Below are 23,660 nucleotides of genomic sequence, written 5' to 3' on the forward strand. Positions count from 1 at the left end.
ATTGGCGTTACTTCAGAAATTATTTAGAAAAAATCGAAATAAAAATGAAACTTCTACACCCTGTATCTCTGAAAGAAAGCATTTTAGGAACTGTATAGAAGTATAGTAGGTTGTATGTAACTATTGTAGGGTAAAATATCTCCTGACTGTAACGAAATTATATCTTATATTTCAATTATTGTAGTTATTTAGTTAGTAAGTGTTATAAACGCTGTCATAATTAATCGTTTTAATTAGTAATAGTATCTATTATTACTAGTTGATAATTCTACTATCTATTTGTTAACGTAGTAATTATAATTTTGAGTAAAGGCCTTAAATGAAACACCAAATTTATTTTTATTCCAATATTTATCATTGTTTCTTGTTAACCTAACTCTCTAACAACCCAGTTTTTTTGTTCCAGACGACGCAATGATCGAGACCGCAACGATTACGAGCGCGACTACGATCGCGGTGGTTTCCGGGGCGGCGATAAGCCACGCATGCGCAGAGGCGACAGCCGAGACCGTTTCTACGACGACCGGGACTACGACAGGGGCATGCGCAGAGGTCCGCCGCCGCAGCAGCAGCAGCAGAGCCAGCAGCCGCAGCAGCAATGGGGCCAGCGAGATGGTTACTACCCGCCGTCGGATCAGCAGGCGCAACAACAACCCTATCAAAACAGGTATTGGATGTTATTCGTGAGTACGATTTTGAGAGAAATAATTGTTTATATGTTAGAACGTTTGTTGCGGATGAAACTAGGTAAAATTGTGGTGGTTGGGGCGAAAACCAATCACTTGATGAGTAGATTTATATTAGAATGGTGCTAACAAGAAAAGAGAATTTTTGAGTTACAGAGCGGTATTGAAATATTTTCGGGTATAACTTTAGCAGATACATTAATTTCAACTTTTAAAAAAATGTATTTGACGGTATAATAGATTGCATGATATGAAATTTCCAAGCAAGTACTGGTATGATCTTTTGATATTATTGAATATAGTAATTCAAAAGAATTATGAGTTGAGCAAGGCAGTCATTATTAAAAAAACACCCAACCATATTCTTAGAGTACCTTAGGGAAGTTTGGATGATTTATCAGGTCCATTGCCTAGTGGTAGGAAAAATCATTTTTAGTGGTTACTATTTTATTTGGTTGTCTATAAAATACATACAATGTCTTTTAAATGTATTTGACATAATTGTCAACTTGTCAATGGGAAATAGTAAAAAAATAGTTTTATTAAATTTTGGCTTGCGTCGAAAAAATACCGGTTTGTTTTTGAATTATTGAAAACAGAAATTGATTATCTATGGATATACAAACGATTTAAACATCAAAAAGTAATGTTTTGACACTCTCAGGAATATTTTTCATATTAGAAGTGTTGTAGTAACTGTAAAATTATTACGTTTATAAAATAAGTCAATGTAATTTTTAGTGATGGGATCACTCGAGTGAAAAATACTCGGTCATCCGAGTATTCATATCCTCGGTATGTCTCGAGTATTTTTGTCGATCCTCGAGGATTACTCGGCACACAACTAACACCGAGTGTGGCGTACTGTCCTCGCTGCTCGCGGCGATATAGCCGATTTTACGATTTATGCTGAAACCTTTTATATAGAGGACAGAGGATAACCGTTTAATCACTTGCTCGCATATCGCTCGCAATAATAGTCGGTTTTCAGAGTAGTAACCTGCATTTTTGAACAGAAATACATTACTTATTTTTGGTTTGTTTTGTTTAGATGGGATATATTAATTATATTTATTTAAATTATAAAGATTTTTTCTTCATACTTTATATTTTAAAATTTATAGGTTTTTAACCATTGATATAATAATAAAATGTTGTTTTTTCTGTGTAATAATTCAGAATTGACCCATTTGAAAATTCATAATACGTCAGTTTTCGACTTTCAAAATTCCATTTGACAAAACAACAGTTATTTATTTGGGTTAAGGCTTTGGATATTTTGCTTTATTTGCATTTTTAATTTTCAATTTACTTGTTTTCTTGTAAAAAAACCTTTGCTTGTAGTTGTACGTTCGGAGACTATATTCTGATGAAAGTACAGTCGAAATTTAGTGTGATGGAACGTAGATGTAAAGTGAATGATTTGCGGAATTTGCTAACAAGAACAATAACAATATTGCTGTATATTTTATTTCATTTTTTTAAACAGTTTTTAAAGCGACAGCTGACTCGTTGTAAGCTTTAATCTTGGCCGTAAGTAAAATTTTATTAGTTAATATTTTTCTATTACGAGAGTTCACAAGAGAAAGAGGTTGAAAATCCGAAACAATCATCATTAACAATTTGTTTTCGATTATTAGTTAAGCTGTGCCCAAACAATACAGTTGGTAAATTCAGTTTTAAAACTGGATATTATGTCGCACAATAACACAATACTACTACAATTTATTAGGTACTACAGTTTATTTTTGGTGAAAGTACGCTATTAAAAAGTAAAACAAAATATATTTTTCATCTCAGTGACCACCGCCGACAAATAAACAATAAATAACGAGCCCTTTTTAAAAAGCCGCACGTATTTCCTAGAATTACATGGTTTCATTTGGCCTGAAAGTGTACTGAAAGGTTACGAGATTAGCCTCAAAGTCGGAGTTAAAGAAACAAAATCAGCACAATTTAAAGCAAAACCTATGAAAATTTTATTTCCCACATTAAATTATACACGAACATATTAAAAGTTATTAAAAAAGTGTTTAAAATAATTAGTATTTTTTTTACAAGAGTATTTAAGTCATTCAAGTACATGGCAACAGTGTGTTAAAAACAGCAAGCAAAATCACTCACACCCAGCGGCGAGTATTATTCGGGTTTCGATCGAGATATTATACAGAGAAAATTTTATGGCCGGGGATTCCTCGGATGATCATTCGATTATTGGAATTCTCGAGGATCAATACTCGAGGATTGAGTTCATCCGATTTTTCCCAACACTCGTAATTTTGCAGTTACTAATCAAAGAAACATTCCACATATAAAGAAATATATTGTTCCAAATGTTTGTGGATAGCGAAGTGGGCAGGCATCAGCTAGTTTTTGATTTAATTACTAGCTTCTAGACAAAATTTATTTCTAATAAAACTGTAAAATTTAATACTTTTTTTGACGTTTAAAAATTTATATTATCAAGTACTACAATAATTTTAATTACGTATTATTGTTATCTTTTTATCATATTAACGTATGAATATACTTGCTACATGTGTACATATTGTTAGTACCTTTTCTTTTCCCTCCTCACATTTCTAGTAGTATCACAAATCCTAGTAGCGGTCATAAAATAAAAAAAAATGTTTTATGTGCCTAGGTAGGCCTGTTCATTCTAGCCATATTAATATACTTCTTCATACCGTATAGTCGTAGATTGACAATGTTTTATTATATTTGTTAAGTGAAAATGTAATATCAGCAAGAGGACAGAATGATGTCTACTTGCCTAGTCTCTCCTCTAGTAGACTCTAAACCTTCAAGATTCGCTGAACTAATAATATTAAAATTTTTAAGGTTGTATAGTAAAAATATAACTTGAATGCAGGTTTTTTCTCGCGTATTAGCTACACTTATCTAATTTAGTAAATGTAATAAGAAATAATGAATGGTAACCATCGCCTAAAATATTTTTTACGACAATATCTACCTGATAAACGTCAAAACTCCCCTGATCATTATAAATTGCTTGCTCCTATATTCAGCAACGATTATTAGCAAAGATGTATTAGGAAACGCCAGTTTTAAAAGATCTGTATAGCATATCCAGACACATAATGATTAGCGTTCATAATTACAACAGTAGTATATTATGGTATTAATTTGTTTGCTATAAGATCTCTTGTTCACAGTTTTATAATAATCTACGTATAATATATATTTAACTTGATAATTCGGTAATTATACGCATGTAAATTTGACTAATAATTCCGATTTCCACAAATCTACTGATATAATTAGTATAAGAGGATTATTTACAATATTAATATATTTTGAATATTATTACGTTAGTGAAAAACCAAGTATTTGAGATATGATAATTTAAATATACCTAAACATTTAAAATTAATCCTTTAAATATATATGTTATAGATTATAGGTATGAAAAGTTGATTTTATAAGATTTATTTAAACTGTAAATACTAATCCTCTGTTATAATATTTATATATTTTTATCTATTTTATTATCGATCGTTGGTTCAACATTTTCGTATTATATTTATTTCTGGGTTTATTTATTGTTAATGTTCGATTTTGATCGCTTTTCTAGGAATACTTTTACCCCTAAATCGGGGCGCAGGACGCCCATAAAATCAGATATGGCGTGACATGCTTGAGACGCAGAAATACTTAACAGGCACAAACTCTTAATATGTGTCGTTTTAAAACCTATGTTAAAAGAAATATTATTGGGAAAATAAACTCACGTTATAATTATTACTTTTAAGTGATACGTTCCTAAATGCAGTTAAAAGTTTTTTTTTTCAGTACAGTAGGTACAAACAATGAATAAGATTAAAATACCGGTTTATAAGAGTAATTTACTGATTTCCACGACCTTTATAAATATTTTAAACATTCACAATAATATAAATATGCAATATACAAAGAATCTTTTAGAAAAAAAAATCAATTATACCTTTTTGATGGTACGTTCCTGAATGGACTTCTAAACTAAGTTTTTCCTGTACACAAAACGAAACACTTAACACAGAAACACTTAAACAACAATGGTTCGAATAAAAGTTCTTCGAAACTCGGCGAAAAGTACGCACGAAGTCACGCACCACACGGATAGCTATGGTCACGATACTACACATCAACAGGTCATGAGATGAACTAATTTTAAAGTCTGGTCCACTGTTCAGGTTCAGATCTGAAATCCCGGCGTTCCGCGCTTCCCCCACTATTAACTGAAATTTATTTCAGCTAAAATATGCGAGACCTTGATTTTGACTTTTCCAAACAAAGAACTCGCAATGATTATAATATTTCTTCAATCAACGATATTAGTCGTAGATTATAGTGGTTGATGTTAAATACTTAATTAACCCTCAACTGTGGCGTGGTGAATTTTTCTATCGCTTATGACGTCCTGAGATCCGGGTGGACCCCAATTTTTTTTTCAGTTAAATATAAATGATGAAGAGATTTTATAAATAGTTTGTTATTTTAACACTGTTTACAATATATTCAATCTTGTGAACAAACAATTTCATTCATTTTCATTAAATTAATAGGGACATAGGGACAGACATAAAAAATAAAGTAATATAACTTGGCTAATATTGGCTACATAGAAAACCTTATCATCGTTACATGGCTAATTTTTTGTGTGAAGTATCCCTTTGTGTAGCCGGCGACCAATCGACCTAAAGCGGGGGTGACCAATCGAAAGGGTGAAATTTTGACACTAAAATATTATAAGGTACAGGAGTTATAATTGCGAAAATAGCTTTTATTTATTATTAAGAAACGAAGAAAATTGTTGGCAGACCGTTATCAGAGAAGCGCGATATTAACTCTAGCGTTTTCAGGAAACGCTCACCGCGTCATCCATTTAAGTATAGATAAATCATGTATACGATTTTATTATAAATATATTTTTTAATTATTTCCATAACAGATATACATTTACTGTCTCACCTGTCTCACTGTTTATTTGTAATTGACTCTCATGGTACAGTAGTCCTTCGCTCTCGCCAAATGAGTCTTCCTATGAGTCGATATCTGCACCGTAAAACTTGTATACCTAGACTTACATGTATTATGTTTCAATCGATAACGCGGCGAGCGTTTCCGGAAAACGCTTATACAGGGCGAGTCTTAAATGAGTGCAAATACTTTTAGGGGTGATTTCGACCAGGTCTATAAGTTTTTTTTCGAAACAAAAAAAGATGTTGAAAATCGTGCATTTTTTTAAATTTTCCTCTATATTTTAGAAAACTTTTTAGAACTGCCTGTTCACCTGAAATTTACCCACTGTATCATTTCTTAATCTACCATGCTTACGGCTTTACTCTATGGTTACGACAAATACAGAAAAAATAAAACAGGTGACTCACAAACTTATTTAAAAATAAATAAATTTCTTTTTAAATTTTCAAATTTGAATAACTCAGTTATTTTGGACTCATTTGAAAAACGGCAAAGAGAAAATATGTTTATTTTATCGAGATCTACCAGCCCTGAAAATATTTGCACTTATTCAAGATTCACCCTGTAGAGTAATATCGCACTTTTACTAACTGTCTACCGCTGATCGAGCCACGATTTTTTTGTCTGCTCTTTTGCATACAGTTTTTTAAATAAATAAATATGACATTCCACCAATCGGCATGCATGTATGCCATAACTTTTTTTCAACACAGAGAAAAGTTGCACATAGAATATTATTTTACGTATCTACCGGGTGTTGCATCGTCGAGCGGGACATAGGAAATCCCATGTAAATTTTAATGGGGTCAATTATTGACTTGCCTAATTATTTTAGAAAATAATTCTATTTAGGTTTATTGAAGAGCACTAAAACCCACATTCAAAAGAATAACTTTAGATATTTTTGATTTGCCCGTTTACGAGTTATCGCCGATTTCTTTTTAAATATTTCTCCTTTCTTATGGCCCTGTATTTACCTATGAGCACCAGTCAAGGTACAAGATAACTGTCAAATGAAGTTGTCATTTCAGAAATTTATCTATTTAGTGCTTTATTATTATTATTAAAACTCATACCTACTTCGACAATATTAGCCATGAATTACACTACCGAAGAAAAAGTATTGATGATTAAATGGTATTATCAAGGAAATAGTTATCAAAAGGTGTGGGACATGTTTGCTGCTCTGTATCCGAATAGACCGATACCTGGAAAATCTACAATCGCAAGGAATATCCAGAGATTTGAGACCAAAGGTACCCTAATAAATAACTGCAGATGTGAAGCAAGGCAGGAACAACGAGAAGATGCAAGAAATAATACCGACTTGGAAGTTTTATTGTGCGTGGAAGAGAACGATGGAAAGATCAGCACAAGGAAACTTGAGGATGAAATAGGAATAGATCACACTACAGCGTTTCGAATTTTGAAACGACATAAATACTATTCCTTCAAATATGAAAAGCACCAAGAGCTACGAGATGGGGACGAAATACGGCGGCAAGCGTTTTGTTTTGATATGGTGGAAAGAGCAAACACGGATAGGGAATTTTTAAAAAACATATGTTTCACTGACGAATGCACGTTTACCTTCTTTAATGAACCCAATGTTCAAAATTATCGATATTGGAACAAAGAAAACCAACACAGGTTTGTCGAAACAAGGGCGCAATATCCACAGAAAATAAATGTTTGTGTAGGGATATTCGGACACAATATTATCGGGCCATTATTTCTTAAGCGAAATTTAAATGCAGAATATTATTTGGAAATACTCGAAAATCATATTCTACCTGCTTTACATGATGCCGCTAGGGAAAATCAGGAAGTTTGGTACCAAATGGATGGCTGCCCGGCACATAGTAATATAATATATATTATAATAATATTTATATATGAACAAGAAAGAAATAGTGAGGGAAATGTATAAACAAGAAGAAAAAGATTAAACGGCTCAGCCCTCAACAACTCGCAACCGTATACACCAGTGTACACCAGTGCAGACACGCACACTCACACTCACATAACCACACACCTACACTAGTGTACACTGATGTTGTTACTGCCTTCAGGCTTCATCAGTACGGTAAGGAACCAGGAAGCGATGAAACCGATCCCAAAACACAAAAAACCAGGAAGCAAACGATGTAACGAGACACCGTGTGCAACCCAGGAGATGGGAAAAAAAATTGATGAAGAAACGAAAATAAATGATGGAAAATAAAAAGGAGCAAACGGGAGCCTAAAGCCACAATTTGCAGCCAAGAACCAGAGTCGCCCAGGATTGTGGGCTTCGTCCAGAACAGCCGCGGAGGTAGCCAACAGCAACCCGCCGCAATACCCTTAGCCGTGGTACCAATATGAACAAGAAAGAAATAGTGACGGAAATGTATAAAAAAGAAGAAAAAGATTAAACGGCTCAGCCCTCAACAACTCGCAACCGTAGTATTCCTTACCGTACTGATGAAGCCTGAAGGCAGTAACATCAGTGTACACTAGTGTAGGTGTGTGGTTTTGTGAGTGTGTGAGTGTGCGTGTCTGCACTGGTGTATACGGTTGCGAGTTGTGGTTTTGTGAGTGTGTGAGTGTGCGTGTCTGCACTGGTGTATACGGTTGCGAGTTGTTGAGGGCTGAGCTGTTTTAATGTTTTTCTAATATTTATATATATATATATATATATATATATATATATATATATATATATATATATATATATATATATATATATATATATATATATATATATATATATATATATATATATATATATATATATATATATATATATATATATTATAATATATATATAAATATATATATCTATATATAATATATTTATACAATATATATTATTATATATATATATATATATAGCATTATAATAATAAAAAAATAGGCTGCTCGGGAATATTTAGACAATAGTTTTAACGGAAACGTTATTGGTCTAAATCATACAGTAAAGTGGCTAGCAAGGTCTCCTGATATTTCGCCAAATGATTTCTTTTTCTCGGGCCACTTAAAAAACAGGATATACAAGGATAAAAAATACCCAAATCTAGACAAGTTAAAAAATGCTATTTCTGCCGAATGCAATAGAATTTCATTTTACCAACTAGCGAATGTAAGAAGAGAATTTTATGATCGCCTGGGTTATTGTCTAGCAGTCAATGGAGGAATATTTGGACATCTAAAATCCTAAAGTTTTAACAATTTAATAGTACCTAAATTAATAAGTTATTGAATATTCTAATAATACTATAATTAACCTTGTAACTGATTACTTTATTTTACTTTAATTCATATTAATTTGTATTTATAAATACATCTTTAAGATTTCCAATGTAGGAATGAGTTTTCAATAATAATAAAGTACTAAATAGGTAAATTTGTGAAATGACAACTTTATTTGACAGTTATCTTTTACCTTGACTGGTGCTCATAAGTAAATACAGGGCCATAAGAAAGGAGAAATATTTAAAAAGAAATCGGCGATAACTCGTAAACGGGCTAATCAAAAATATCTAAAGTTATTCTTTCGAATGTGGGTTTTAGTGCTCTTCAATAAACCTAAATAAGAATTATTCTCTAAAATAATTAGGGAAGTCAATAATTGACCCCATAAAAATTTACATGGGATTTCTTATGTCCCGCTCGACGATGCAACACCCGGTATACCAAGTATTGTGTTTCATAAATATACCTATTGAGAGGTTAAAAGATAGCATTTTATACAAGGTGTTTCAAAAAACATGTGCCATTTCTCGTGAGGAGATTCCTCACTTAAAAATAAGATTTATTTTTCATATCAACATAGGTCCGATTCTGCTTTGTTTTGTAGCTCTTAATAATCTTTCGATTTATTTCAATTTTCTTACAAGTACCTACTTTTAGGGATTCGAATTCGAATGCATTTTGAGGGTAAAAGTTACTTTAAGTGCGACATATTTTAATACTAAAAAAGTTTCGATAAATTCATCAGGGATGTGCATATGGATTATCACTGGAATATTTTTCAAAAAAAAACATGTACGCTACTGACTTTCTTCTTTTGATATCAAAATTGTGTAGGCCGTTTAATGCCAATAAAATTGAAAGTTATCTCTTGATATTTTGTCGATTTCGGCCTCCTTGATGAGATAAATGCAATTTTATTAATCACAATTAATAAAATTAAAATAAAAATAAAATTAATAAATTATTTATTTTACCTAATTTATTGTTAAATATTATTACTATTAGTTATTATTACTGTTCGTCCAACCTGCAGCAATTTCAAATAAAAAAATAATGGTATTTAAAATAATTACAAAAAACCTAATTTTTAAAAGTTTTATAATCCTGTAACCCCGAAACAATTGAGATAATGCACTTTATCGTTGACTCACCCTGTACAGTCACGTAAAAACCGCATCTTTGTATCTCTACTCATAAACGAGAAACCTCATAAAACATTCGAAAATGGGACACCCTGTACACATCAAACAAACATTAAATCTCATTTACCAGTAATATTTCTTCAAATAAAAATTTACAACGATACATTTTTAGCGTTTATGTTTACATTTATTATATTTCTGCGATTCAAGCATGAAAGTCGTCTTCTCAAGTGTCCGTCTGGGTGTCCAACTGTGTGATTTACAAGAGGTGGTGCGTTTCGGTTTACAAAAAGGTCGCTATAGAAATGCCTGTCCAATGATTAGTGGACAAAAATGCCACATTAAATTTCAAAGCTTGAAAAACACTTGATGTTATAAAGTCCAGTAAATCCGTCATTTAACAATGGTCCTTTTAACTCAGCACGTTTTTAATATATTTTATTGGTCTTCACCAGGAACACATTTACATAGGGTGTGGATAAATAAGGGTAAAACTATACAGAAGATGATTGAATTTCAAACTTTCGCAATTAGTTAAAAATTAGTTACATAAATAAAATGTTATTTATGTACAAGGTGTTTAAAAAAAACATGTACCATCTCTCGTGGGGAGATTACTGGGGTGTTGTGGGGAATATTAATTTTCTAGTGACACTTATAGTTCAGTCATTGGGGATCAAAAAACGGGCCTGCTTGGAAAAAAGTCCGGAAGTTTAGAAACTTTGCAGGTTTATAGGTTTTGGGTTCCCTAACTAAAATCCATAAAATGCACATTTCCAGACTTGCCGCCGGCGCCGCCATCTTGCCAAGATGGCGCCCAAAATCGGTATTTTGTGAATATCTCTAAAACTATCCGTTTTTCGCGAAAATTTGAGGAGAGCAAAATTAAAGAGAATAAAATTTCCTATAAAAAGGTTTTATGAAAATTTTCGCTAAAGTCAACCGTTTAGGCACAAAATCCCTGGAAATTTTACAATTTTGCGTAAAATATGATATATTATGTATATTAACATAACATCGTAACTATTTTCCGAAATCAAATGTCGATTAGGGTTCACTAAAACTAGTTTTAGTTTAGTTTCTTCAATTTTGTCATGAAACAGTGGCGTATCATTAATTCGGTCTGGTTGTACCAAAGATACCGCAGAATGGGGTTGGAAGAAAACAAAAACAGGCATTACTCCATTCACAACGTTGAAAGATCCAGCTCCAAACTCCCTGTTGGCATTTTTATCCTGTAAATTGTAAATGCAAAACCAACAACTATGGTAAAGCCTGCGGATGCAGAAAAGCAGGATTAAAATGTTCAATGATTTGTGCATACTGCAATGGAAAATCCTGTGACAACGTCACTGAAGTGTCACTCGACGAATCCGATGAAGAGGAGTTGGACTTGCCTGTAGTTATCCCTCTGGCGGCTGAAGATGAAGAGTTGGACGTATTGAGAGACCAACCTGATGAGCCCAGCACAGCAGACACGATCGACTTTGACATCAATGAGCCAGATCCGTCGGGCTTGTGCAGATAAGTTAAAGTTTTTAATTTATCTAGTGGAGTAGGCCTCCGGGGAGACCACGTTAAAATAAACGCGCCATATACTTTACCTCTTGGGTGGTGTGGAAACAAGTACACATTTTCAATAATTAAAATTAATTATTCATAAATGAATGAGCAAATTAATGATACGCCACTGTTATATGACAAAATTGAAGAAACTAAACTAAAACTAGTTTTAGTGAACCCTAATCGACATCTGATTTCGGAAAATCGACTATACATAATATTGCAAAATTGTAAAATTTCCAGGAATTTTGTGCCTAAACGGTTGACTTAGCGAAAATTTTCATGAAACCTTTTTTATAGAAAATTTTATTCTCTTTAATTTTGCTCTCCTTAAATTTTTGCGAAAAATGCATACTTTTCGAGATATTCACAAAATACCGATTTTAGGCGCCATCTTGGCAAGATGGCGGCGCCGGCGGCAGGTCTGGAAATGTGCATTTTATGGATTTCAGTTAGGGACCCCAAAACCTATAAACCTGCAAAGTTGCAAAACTTCCGGACTTATTTTTTCCAAGCAAAAATCCCCAATGACTGAACTATTAGCACTATTAGTAGCTATTTTCAAAATCGACATTAGTTTGTGGACTTTATTTAAATTTATAACAGCTAATTTTTATTTAGTTAATAAGTAGAATGTAGAATGTAGAATGTTTAGAAGGGGAGTTAATCACCGCGACCTTACAGATCTATTGTGTGTTCCCCTTTCTTGAGTTATAACGAGTTATAACTCATCATACAGTCTCAGGGCTTTGAGAAAAGCCAGTATCTGAGACGGCTCCACAGAGGCCAGCTCTCCATCCTCGACATCAGACGTGCCAAGGTTCATGGCACGAATGGTCGTCGTCTCGGCGCACTCAGTGATAAGGTGTTCTGGTGTTTCCCCATTTTCCCACAAAATCTGCATTCGCCGTTGTTTCTCAGTTTCAGCCTACTGAGGTGTTCGTTGAGGAGACAGTGTCCTGTTAGAAACCCCGTGACAATCCGAAGATTGTTTTTACTTAAATCAAGGAAAACCTTTGATTTTTTCTCGGTCATAAGTTCTAAGGAACTTTTTCGAGTGTCTTAGACCGTTGGAGGACACCCATTCCAAGTTACGGATGGAGTCTTCCAGATTCTTCAGTTCCGCTTTCAGTTGGTTCCCGTTTGGAAAACAGAACGGTTCTGGTCCAGTTAGTGGAGTGTTCGCTCCTTTCCTAGCTAGATCATTTGCTTTTTCATTGCCTTCTATCCCTTGGTGAGCAGGCACCCAGAGTAGGAGGACTTTATTTTCTTTGCCTAATTTGTTGAGCTTCTCTAGGCATTCTTTGACCAACTTCGAATTGATGGTTACTGAGTTGATCGCGTTAAGTGCTGCTTGACTATCGGATAGGATGGCAATTTCCTGTTTTCGATAGTTCCTATCCAAGATAAATTGTACGCATCTTTCGATAGCGCAAATTTCTGCCTGAAGGATACTGGGGTAGGTGCCCATTGGTTCGGAGTATTCAGTTTTCGGCCCAAATACTCCTATCCCTGTCCCTGCTTTGGTTTTGGAAGCATCAGTATACCACGTGATGGTATGGTCTTTTATATGCTGAGTAAGCGTTTCTTTCTTCCAATCCTTTTTATTACTCAATACTACAGTGAGGTGTTTCTCAAAGTTGTAAATTCTTGGTATGTCATCCACTGGGAGTTGGAGAAGTGGAATTTTCTTTTTGAGGGTGTTCCAAGCCCCTGACCTGAAAATTCTCCCAGTACTGTTTCCGTCAATGACCATTCTAATCATTGTCGCATTGGCATAACTACCGACGACAATATGCAGTGGTGTTAGGTCTAGAATGACCTCCATTGCTGCTGTTGGACATGTTCTCATGGCACCTGTGATGCAGATACATGCCAGTCTCTGTACTTTGCACAGGGTTTGCCTTGCTGTACGTTGCTCTAGTTTTGTATACCAAGCAACTGCTCCATAAGTAATCATGGGTCTTACTATCATGGTATACATCCAGCGCAAAATGTTAGGGGCGCAGCCCCACCTATTTCCCGCCAGTCTTCTGCATATCATGAGAGCCTTTGTGGCTTTGCTGGTAATGTTCTTAATATGCCTGTTCCAGAGAAGTTTACTATCCAGGGTTATTCCCAGATATTTCACTTCCTGTGATGGCAGTATTTCCTTTCCATCTAGATGGATTCTTTTCAAGTTTTTCAAACTTCGCTTTCTGGTGAATGGCACTACTGCGGTTTTATCTGAGTTAATACTCAGCCCGACAGTCCTGCACCATCTCTCAGCGATGCGGAATCCTCTTTGGATAATATCACACAGGGTGCCTTCATGTTTCCCCTGTGCAATGATGACTATGTCATCTGCGTACCCTATGCAGTGTATTCCCGCTAGAGTTAATTCTTCCAGTAGTTCATCCACTACCAAGCTCCACAGTAGGGGGGAGGTCACTCCACCTTGTGGAGTTCCTTGCGTTGTTTTAACAACTACAGTTTTGGTACCTATCTCAGCCTCTGCTGTTCGTGTTGAGAGCATTTCCAAAACCAGCGAATTATCGTACTGTTAGGGACCCCAAAACCTATAAACCTGCAAAGTTGCAAAACTTCCGGACTTATTTTTTCCAAGCAAAAATCCCCAATGACTGAACTATTAGCACTATTAGTAGCTATTTTCAAAATCGACATTAGTTTGTGGACTTTATTTAAATTTATAACAGCTAATTTTTATTTAGTTAATAAGTAAGTATTCATCATATTATCAAGAAAAATGAAGCCAGTATCTGTTGGCGGAAGGAATGAATATGTTACTAGTGATTTTATTTTGTGAGGACAATTGCTTGTTGGCCTGAAGGGTTTATCCTCACAGATATCCAAATAGGAATTTTATTGACAACCTTCCTTTGAAAAACTACTTTTCCTATTTCGCAGAGCTGATAGTGTGGTATATGAAAAACCTATTAGGCAGAAACCTGTCTCTGGAAGTGAAGAAAATAAAGTTGCCTTAATTGGCTTTTTTATAGAAAATCCAATACCTATATCTACAAGTCATCGTAATATAAATCAAAGAGCTACCTCTTTATTTTTCTTGATAAAATAATAAATACTTCCATACTTATTAAACTATTGTAAGGAAATTATATATAAATAAAAGTAAACTGTTAAATAAAGTCCATAAACTAATGTCAATTTTGAAAATAGCTACTAAGTGTCACTAACAAATTACCATAGCGACACCAGACATCTCGATAAACATTTTATTGAAAAATCGCCTTTTATTCAAAATCTGAGCCAGATAGGTATAGGAAACCCTAATATAGTTTGAAAGAGCATTTAAATGCTTCGGCTTATTCAAAAAATACATAGTGTTGTATTTAAAATAAGGAAGTTTTTATGTAAAATAAATATTTAAAATAGACCAGCAATTTTGGATACCCCTGTATACATTTAAGAAAGCAATACATCTTTTTAGCAAAGTTTATTTCACTGGCTTCAAAGTCAGCACAAGAATTAACTCTGAAAAGTAATTTACAGGGTGTTGACTAAAAAAATTATAAAGGCTTTCTTCTTCTAAAAATACATATAATATATTACGTTTACATTTATAATATATTACATTCAATTGCATTTTTTTTCGTCACAAATAATTTTTGTTATATTCCATTTTATATATGTATATCTTTATATTTTATTGTATATAGCTTGCTGATTTAGGTATATTGTGAATGCTATTTTGGTACTAAGTACTGTTTGCACCCCTAGCATTCAATAAATAAATAAATAAATTTGTTATTGCATTTGAATTTCCGTATTCAATGTTTTACCCCACATCATTATTAAGTTTGTAGGCTTATCAATATTGTAACGATGAATAGATTTATTATTAAAAATAACAGAGCCGGACTTATTATAGCCGGAAATTATTTTAAATAAATTGTGTTCAAATGTCCGAAACAAAAAAAAAGTATAAAGTGTGGCAAGCTATTGTACTCAGGAGAACGAGTTCTTTCAAAAACTGAAATAAAAAATACAGGTTCGTATTTAAAAAAATTAAGTTGGTCTCTCTATCTCACAAGTTATCAGCTAATTTGAAAATCTAAAAATACTATCAGATAGCCCTATTAAAGTGGCTATGAGAATATTGCAATTAGTTTTTTAATTTTCTAAAAAGTAACGCCAGGAAAAATTAAAATTGATTTTTAAAAAAATCCGTTTTTCCAAAAAACTCAGCAATCCGTAAAATTTTTAAAACTTTTTTGATGGCATCTTAGTGAAGCATCCCAAGGCGCAAGTTTGCCCCAATTTATCCATCTTCGTACCTATTACGGTTACCGAGATACCAATGCCCGTACTTCGAATTTGTAGCACTCTGTATAGTTTATAATAGTATAAAGTGTAGTATGTAGTATACCGTGTACTATACCGTAAATGTATTTAGTAATACTTTTTGTAATACGTTTTATCTTATTAAAAAAAGTATGGACAATCAAGAGAAAAAAATAGTTTTCTCGAAAAAAGGAGTGGCGTGCTTTTATTTTAATCAGATAATCTCGCAGATAATCATGGGGTGTGTGCGTACGGACGTCACCGGTTCAAGCAGAAAAACAACATTAAGGGGGTGAGAAACGTATTTGGTAAGAACACACGCAGCGGCTTTTCGTCGACGCGGCGCGGAACACTGAGGCGGATGGCGGATGGTAAGTTTAGCCAAAGTATACAGAATGTTTAGCGGGACAAAACATCAGTAGCGATGGTTGAGACTAGCGATGGGAACTATCGAATGAATTAGACTATCGAATGGTTACTGAATGAATGATTTCAACTATCGAATGGTTTTATTCGAATAAAATCATACATTCATTTGTATATTAAAGCTTATGTGACAACCTCGCCGTGCGACTAAATGGTTATCGTTGCGCCACGACTATCGAATGCTTTTGATAAATGAAATTTAGTATTCGTTTGATTTTTGTGTGCGTCAGTGCATTATTAGTTCTTCCAAATTTTTATAACTTCGCCTTGTAAATACTGCGCTATTTTTGCGTTTATTAAAATATTTAAAATACTAAAATAGTAGTTTTTTTTAATTGACGATTGTGTGCGAAGTGGTCAAAATTTTTCCGAAAATTTGTGTGATTTTCCGTAGCCCGATCTTTCAATTATTTAATTTTATATGGTATATTATGGTTAGGTTAGATTGTATTTTTTAATGGGAAATTTTGAGAAGTAGCAATTTTTAAGAGATATTAGATGAACTTACAATTAATTTTAAAAATACATATTTGTATTTTAGATGTTTTAATAATATGAATTAGTTGAACTTAATAATCATATTTAAGTAATGTGGTTAAGTAAATGTGGTTATCAAACTCAAATTTTGGGGTGAGAAAATTAAATTGAAAGTTTTACAGGTGCCAATTTAAAAAAAAGTTAACAATGTTTGTATTTTGTTTATGCTAATTCTCTTACATGTAGTTTTTTGCGAAGAAATATTTCATTTATTTTTTAAAGTAAATGCCAGTAAAAGTAAATATTATTTTTAAATAGTAATATAAAGTAATATAAATAATTTTGATTTCTAATTTTTTATTTATATTTTCCTTCGATTACACTGCATGCTTAGAAAATTAATAAATATTTATATTTCATGATTTTAAAACTTGTTGTTAATATAACAAATTAGTTTTGTAATTATTATTATTTAAAAAACCAACGTTGCCATTTAGAGACTATATTATAGGATCTAATATAAATACTTTTGACTTCTATTTGTTGTTTATATTTTGCTACTACTTAAAAAAATGTTTGTATTATTAAATGATTTAAATTTTGTTGTTAATAGGTATAACAAATTATTACTGTTATTATTATTTATTAAACCAGTCTTTGCTTAAAAACATTAAAAATCATTTTCCTACATCCAATAAAAAGTATTATTGCAGTGTAACAACAGAATATCAATAAAAAAATGCAAAACATATAGATATACTATCCCTAACTAACTAATGCTGAAGAATAATATTCTTTGCTAATACCAACTAATACGAATGTATGGCAACAGCGCCCTTCATAATGTATTTTCTGTGTAAATACTAGCACCTCAATAAAAAAAAATAATGTGTCCTTATCTTTATTTGACTCCGCAAAAAATCAAAGATGCCGGCTTCTTTCATAGCATTGCCACCGACCGCTGTCGGGTTTCTAGGAAAGAGACCTACGTCGCCGGACGACAACTAAAATCAGTTTATATTTTATTAAAATCGATCCTGACGAATAAATGAATTTGATAAATGAATGGTTTTTGCTGCCGAATTACTAGAATACAATATTTCAAGGCAGATGACGCATCTATTCTATAATTTTTATTCGAATAATTTTCGACGAATGTTTTCTTACTAGCTATCGAATTATTCGAATGAATTGCAACTATCGAATGTTTCGATAGTATTCATTCGATAGTTCCCACTACTAGTTGAGACTTAAATAAAATCTAAGAACTTAGCAAATGGTCTAACTTGAGGACACACGCCGCGGCTGGTCATTCTGGTGGCTGGTTGGATGGTCATTCTAGCCGGGCAACAATCTTCTATTTATTTATATATTAATAAATTAAGTTGTTAATAAATAAATTAATTTAACTCTATGGTTACTATATATTAGACCATTTGCTACATTCTTAGATTTTATAAATCTCAAACATCACTGCTGATGATTTGTCCCGCTAAACTTACCCTCCGCCTCAGTGTTCCGCGCCGCGTCGATGAAAAACCGCCGCCTGTGCCTGTGTTCTTACCCTTTGGAAATAAAGGCCCTTTATGCCTGGAACTAACAGTAGATCAGAACGGAAGTACTCTAGATCTCGTATTTATATGAACTTTTTCTCTTAAAAGGAAATTACTTAGGAAACACCCTGTATAAGTCCCAACAGTATTTATCAAGTGTTAAAATAAGATACGAGGGTTTATCACAGGGTTTATCACAACAATAGTAAGTACACAACACGTAAGTACGCAACAATCCTATATTTCTTATTTAAATACCCCTAAAATTATCTCTCACTTTTCGGATATTTGCTATTTATTTATGGCGGTATACTTAGGTAGGAACAGGATGTCCTTAGTAAAATTTCACAGAGTTTGGAAGATTATTTTGTGTGATAAGGGTAAAATAAATAATCTTTAAAATGCACATAATTTCGAATTGCATTGGTTAAATTTTACCTGCATATTTCAGTGGCTTAGATAGAAACTTCGACGAATATAGTCCAGCAGGGCAATGATTTTTTTTTGTACAGGGTGGGTCAAATTCGACGCTTTTAAATGGAAACACCCTTTTCTATAGGAGATAGACGAAAACCAATATCGGTGTCTGGACCTCAATTTTCATCAAAAACATGATGGTGAAAACCGCACATCAATATCTTTTACCGTTTCGGAGTTACGGGATGTTTTTCAAAAATGTGCATTTTTAACAAATCGCTGTAACTTTTTTGCTATGGAAAATTTTGTATTTCTATGAAAACATTTCCAAAGCACCTTTTTACGTAGAATTTAATGGTTTAGGTATAATTTTTTTAAAATTGATAATTTAAGAGTTATCAACAGAAAAATTAATTTTTTATTTGGGACACCCTCTATATTTTTAATTAACTGTAAAGAATTTAAAATTACTTTTCCAAAAATATAGCACACTTGATATTTTGTTATAATCCCTTTCGAAATACAGAATTTTTAAAAGTTCGCCTCTTTTAACTAGTAGGATTTGGACCCCTTATTGATGATATGCCCTTAATGGAACTCGAAAACATATTTTTCCAGCAAGACGACGCACCGCCTCTGAACGCTGAAGCTATCAGCAAATTTTTGCAGCTAATTTCAAGAATAATTGAATAACTAACCAAGACTCAGCCGTTGGCCGTGGAGGCCGCCTGACTTAGTGCCCATGGATCTAATTCTATGGATATATTTGCGGAAGAATAAAGGTTCCTTATTCCGTATAATCTAGACAAGAATTAAAAATACTTAGCAGTTATGAGAGGGTATCTTTCACCCCTACTGAGTTAATGAATTCCGCGAGAAATGATCAAAAACTGCCCCGTCTGTCCATAACAGAAGACGGTCGATATGTCGAACACCTGTAGCAAAATCTCATGACTTGGTTTGCTATTTATTTTTATTGTTATTAGATATAGTTTAAATGTGTTGATGTTGGTTAAATATATTTTAAATTGTTATAAAATTCTGCATCTCTCATAACAAATATTATTTTCGTTTTAATTGATGCTCACAGCTTGAATTTTTTGCATTATAGCCGGTGCCTTTCAAAGCCTACTCATTTAAAGCGGGCAAATTTTTATATACTCTATATCTCGAAGAGGAATCAAGCAAAATATCAAGTGTTTATATTTTTGTAAAGGTAATTTTAAATTATTTTCAATAATCTTAAAATATACAGGGTGTCTCATATAAAAAATCAAATTTTCTGTTAATAATTCTTAAATCATTAATTTTAAAAAAATTATACTTAAACCATTAAATTCTACGTAAAAAGGTACGTTGGAAATGTTTTCATAAAAATACAAAATTTTCCATAGCAAAAAAGTTACAGCGATTTATTAAAAATGCATATTTTTGAAAAACACCCCGTAACTCCGAAACGGTAACAGATATCGATATGCGGTTTTCACCATCATGTTTTTGACAAAAATTGAGCTGCAGACACCGATATTAGTTTTTGTCTATCTCCTACAGAAAACGGTGTTTCCATTTAAAAGCTTCGAATTTGACCCACCCTGTACTTATTTTTTCAATATACACTGTGTCAATTTTAAATCTTTCTTGCAGTTAAAAATATGAAAAATCGGAAAGACACGACAATTTTATTTGTAAGGAGGACACTTTAAATGAATATTTTTAGCCTTTTTCTTTCAACCCTCTATGTCACCTTTATAATCTTAAATGGGAAGTTTTTTTTTAAATGGGGTCAAGTGGCACCTCGTTTTAAAGGGCGTTTAATTCTCTTTTCGGTGGTATCTTACTTTGTTGCTTTTTGTCCAGAGGTTTCCGACTAATCGCGTTTCAAAGTTGCAGAAACAATTAAACGTGCCTGCATTGAGATTTTGGTTTTCAGGCTGGTATATTTACATAAAGATTATTGCAATGGATCTCCTTGTAGTACAAATGATTAGAAGATTAGATGGCAACATGGACGTAGCCATTACATTTTTCTACGGGGGTCGAAATACTAATAAACAGAAAACATCATAAACATTAACGTTTCTTTTCTCAAATTCTATCGGAGTGACGAAAACCCGCATTTTTAGAGAAGAACATACACAATATCCCCAAAAAGTTAATGTTTGGGCTGGTATTCTTGGAAAAGCCATTATTGGTCCTTTATTTATTGAAGAAAACTTGAGACGCGCGTGATATGTATCTTAATATACTTCAACAGACTATTGATCCTATGAGCTAGAAACTCAAATTGATGCAGAGGGTAATCCAGTTTTACAGGAGGATTTGTTTTCAACATTCCAGAAGGACGGTGCTCCATCTGATTATTTTGTTCCGGTCCGACAGTGGTTAAACCAAAGTTAAACGAGAGATGTCCGATGTCCAGGTACATGTATTGACAGAAGGAGACCAATTGAATGGCCTCCAAGATCACCGGATTTAACATCCTTAGACTTCTTTCTTTGAGGACATCTAAAATCCATGGTTTATAAAACACAACCTACTAATATTGATGATCTTAAAAGGCGAATTACAGCAGAATGCCGGTCAATTCCCGGTAAAATTTTCCGAAATGTTAGGGAGGAGTTTGAAAACAGACTTTATTATTCTTTACAGGTAAATGGACAACATTTTGAACAACTTATATGATAGGGCGTAAGTGGTGTAATTTAATATTCTAATCATTTGTACTACAAGGAGACCCATTGCAATAATTTGTGTGTACACAATAGCCTGAAAACCAAAATCTCAATGCAGGCATGTTTAATTGTTTCCGCAACTTTGAAACGCGATTTCTCGGAAACCTCTGGACAAAAAGCAACAAAGTAGGATACCACTGAAAAGATAATTAACCGCCCTTTAAAGCGATGTGCTTCTTGACCCCCATTCCCTTTTAAGTTTGTTAGGGTGACCCTTCCCAGGGGGTTGAAAGAAAAAGGCTAAAAATATTTATTTAAAGTCAAGTTACAAATTAAATTGACGTGTCTTTCCGATTTTTCATATTTTTAACTGCAAGAAAGATATTAAGGGTTGAAAGTTTTAAAATTGATACAGTGTATGTATAGATGTGGATTGACCCAAGTTAAGCACAAACATTTAATAAAACCTCTTTGTAAGTGTAAAAGTTAAGAAAATATATTTATGTATTTACAATATTCTGAACTAGCAGCCATTGACTTTTTGATTGACATTTGATCAACAGCCTTTGCATACATTTTGCGACGTTGTCAATATAATGATTTTATATGATTTTCTTTATCAAGTAATGCTGTAAACTTTACAAAATATACCCGAAAAAAATTAATATTTATTCAGAATAATTGAAGTTATCATAATGCAGCTCTAGCAATAATAACAGGCTGTGTTTTGGAAAAAATACTATTAGTTTGGTTAGCTTTTCAGTTGGTTTGGTTAGCTTTTGGGTGGCTTTGAAGATGGTTTCGTTTGATTTCCATATAGATAAACTTTTTTACGTATTCTACAGGGTGTCCCAGAAATAAGTGTATGTATTTTAACTGGTAGTATATTTCGGCTTCAGAAATACGCCTATGAGGTTTTTTTGCAAAAAAAAAATTTTGAAAATGTCGAATATTTTGATAAAAATTTTGGAAATTTTGGTTCCAGTCGATATTACGGATACTAAAAACGTTAAATTTTCCATACTGATTAGGTAGAAACATCGAATATTAGCACTTTACTACATTATATAGATGTGGATTGACCTAGTTTAAGCACAAAAAACCAAGAAAACCTCTTTGTAAGCGTAAAAATTAAGAAAATACATGTATTTACAATATTCCGAGCTAGCAACCATTGACTTTTTGATTGACAGTTGATCGACGGCCTTCGCATGCTATTTGCGACGTTGTCAATATAATTATTTTATATAATTTTCTACTGAAGTGAGGTTATGTTAGATATTCTTTTAGGGGTTCTGTGGTTTTGAATTTTTGGTTAGCTTTTTTTTGTGGAGGGTGTTAAGCTGTGGTTTTTATATTTTAATAATTAACTGTGATTTTGCAAAAATATTATTAGATTGGTTAGGATTTGGGTTGATTTGGTTAGCGTTTCTTTGTGTTAAGCTGTGGTTTTTATATTTTAATAATTAACTGTGATTTTGCAAAAATATTATTAGATTGGTTAGCATTTGGGTTGCTTTGGTTAGCTTTTCTTTGCGGAGGGTGTTAAGCTGTGGTTTTTATATTTTAATAATTAACTGTGATTTTGCAAAAATATTAGTAGATTGGTTAGGATTTGGGTTGCTTTGGTTAGATTTTCTATGGTGAGGGGTGTTTAGCTGTATTTTTTTATATTTTAATTCGAATCTGAGTGCTTTCAATGATTTGAGTTTAAACACAGATTTTAAAATAATTCATTTGTTTTCACCGTGATGGCGCCACCGTAGGAGCCGTTCCTCCGGCGACCGGAACGTAAAAAATTGGCGTAAAATAGCGGCAACGTCGCACAGGTTAGTGTCATCATATGTTTGTGCCATCTGTCAAAATTCCTCCGCAGCATCAAATAGTACCATCATTTTATTTCAATATTTTAAAATTTACTGGATAATCCGCAAATTTTTTTGGCTTAAATTACCTACTAAAACACGTACTTTTCAGAACAATTTTTGTTTTTTTTTTTAAATTCTTGTGTCCGTAAAGTCGAACGGACCCGAAATTTCTTTAGTTTTAAGTTAAAAACATAATTTCTTGATAATATGGCAACACAGGTAGTAGATTAAATTTACATGAAAGGAAATTCAGAAAAGATCCAGTGGTTCTCAAAATTTAAGCAAAAAAGCATTTTTTATACAAACGTAAAACATCCAGAAAAATTGGCGTTAAATA

General features: G+C 33.0%; 1 protein-coding gene across 3 annotated transcripts in view; it reads right to left on the bottom strand.

Annotated features, from left to right (window-relative positions):
• LOC115888163 (reticulocyte-binding protein 2-like) overlaps positions 1 to 23,660 on the bottom strand; it is a 145,428-nt gene that overhangs the window by 116,311 nt on the left and 5,457 nt on the right. The window contains exon 1 of one of the 3 annotated variants that reach the window (XM_030907828.1): positions 4,651 to 4,829. The exons of the other annotated variants lie outside the window; for them this stretch is intronic. The gene's annotated coding sequence lies outside the window, so the exon portion shown is untranslated. Of the gene's footprint in view, positions 1 to 4,650; positions 4,830 to 23,660 lie in introns of those variants that run through there. 3 annotated transcript variants of the gene reach the window in all.

The sequence above is a fragment of the Sitophilus oryzae genome, unplaced genomic scaffold (genome assembly GCF_002938485.1).
Source record: "Sitophilus oryzae breed Bouriz unplaced genomic scaffold, Soryzae_2.0 scaffold_1167_pilon_pilon, whole genome shotgun sequence".
NCBI lineage: Eukaryota > Metazoa > Arthropoda > Insecta > Coleoptera > Curculionidae > Sitophilus > Sitophilus oryzae.